The sequence below is a fragment of the Thamnophis elegans genome, chromosome 2 (assembly GCF_009769535.1).
Source record: "Thamnophis elegans isolate rThaEle1 chromosome 2, rThaEle1.pri, whole genome shotgun sequence".
Classification (NCBI taxonomy): Eukaryota; Metazoa; Chordata; class Lepidosauria; order Squamata; family Colubridae; genus Thamnophis; species Thamnophis elegans.
The window spans coordinates 145,063,805-145,065,796 of record NC_045542.1 but is presented as its reverse complement, the minus strand read 5'-3'; positions in this window follow the sequence as shown (position 1 = coordinate 145,065,796).

Genomic DNA, 1,992 nt, shown 5'->3' with positions numbered 1-1,992 from the left:
ACTGGAAATGCCACTTAGGGGTAAATGATTGAACCAGAAGGACCTCATTCTCATCGGTAATCCAGCCCGATTTCGTGGAAACAGAACCATCAAAAGAAGGGGGGGGGGACACATTGTACATACCGTTGTTAAAGGCTTATTATTCGAATGCTAAAAGCCCTATAGCATTATTATTATTTTTTTTGCTCAGAGATACTCAACCAGACCAGGCAAACTGCAACCAAAGACTAAACACGAAATAAAATGTGTTTACCGTGACTTCAGAACTAGCTTTGTGCACTGTACGGCAAACTGATTTAAATGCGATTTTTAAAATTCAAGCATAACTTGAAGGAGGTTCCCACAATATGGCCAATCCAAGCAACGTCTCGTCTGCCTATATATAAAGGAAATTAGGCAAACCTATGTGGAGTCCGCCGCAAATTTCAAAGATCAATCCAAACGCACGACCTATATATAGCATTTCGTGTGGAATCTTAAAACCACGACCTTATAAATAGCATTGCGTGTGAATGTAACCCACCTCTTTGCGAGGTGCAGCCTTCCTCAGTAAGGGCCCGGTGGGCCCTTGCAAGGGCAAAACCGAGGAGGGGGGGGAAAGGGAGGTGGGCTTACAAGTAGTTCGAATCCCGACACGCCCATGAGGATTTTTTTTTCAGCTGCAGCAACATAACACGCAACGCCAAGAACGGGGTGGAAGGGGGATGGGGGTGGGAAGTACTGCAAGTTAACCGGAAGACTCCCACTTTGTACGAAAGGAGGGAAGCCAAGCTGTCTCGTCCCCCCCCTTCCCCCCCCATATACGATAGGGATCTTTTTTAAAAAAAAATGCGGCGTCCCTGACGCGCGTGGCACCTCGCCGATCTCCGCCAGCGGATCCAAAATTGGGGTGGGGTAAACAGGCGATGCCCCACGGGCTACCATCTTGGCTGCAACAAGGCGAAAGAAAGGGCCTCCGCAGAGCTGACGGAAAAGCGCGTTTTCCAACCATCAGCATCGGCTTGCAAAACCTCCACGCTCGGGAGGATGAGGGGGGGAGGAAAGGGCGCGTCGTCCGCAGAGGCGGCCAAAGCCACGGTGCAGCGCAGGGGAATCGTCGGAAAGGACAAGCTCAGGGACAACTCGCGAGGCTTTGCAGCGCCCAAGCTCTAACCTACCGCCTCCTTCCTAAAAGGCGCGTCCAGCATAACCTTAGAATAGCCCAACCCCCCTCTCCCCCCCCCCACGCTTTTTTTCTTTTTCCTGGCGCGAATCTTCCCCGCAGTCCCCCTCCCCGTCCGCCCTCCAAGCTATGCTACCCGGGCTCGCGCATGCGCCGCCCGCTCTACCTCCCCCCGCCGTGCCTTCAAGTGCGCATGCACGGAGGGCTTTCCAAAGCCAGCGCTTGAAACCGCCCCCCCTCCCGTCCGCTCTTTCCCCATGCCACGTGTCCCCAAGCAGCGCTCGGCCCCCACGTGGGACTGGCCATGACGAACCAATCAGAGGATCGCCTCGCCCTTGAGCACGTAGGGCAGGCAGCCCCACGTGCGCAAACGCGCGGAGTCGAGCCGGGTTCTCCGGCGTAAAGAGAGAGCGAGCGAGCGAGAGCCGTTTCCAATCCTTTTCCGCCTTTACTCCTCTAAACAATCAGGCGCTCACCTCACTGGCTCGGTTGTGAAAGTGGGGAACGACCCGCACTTTATTTTTATAGCTCTGCTGAGGCGGACGCGGAAGAGTGACAGTTCCAGTAACCAATGAAGTCATGGTTCTATTAAGGTGGGGCGGAGGTTGCCCGAGACGCTCGGGTTACAGAGAGCCGAAGGGGAGGACCCGTTTTTCCTAGAGAAGGAGGACAAACGTGGCCAATAGGAGGCGGGGAAGAGTCAGGAGGTGTTGCTGAGAGAATGAAGTGGGTGGAGATCGTGCGGACAGGCCAGCCAATGAATCGACCCGTGGGCGTGCCTGGGGCGCCCCTGGCGCCAGCGCTGGGAATCCCGTGCGCTCAGTGCCGTT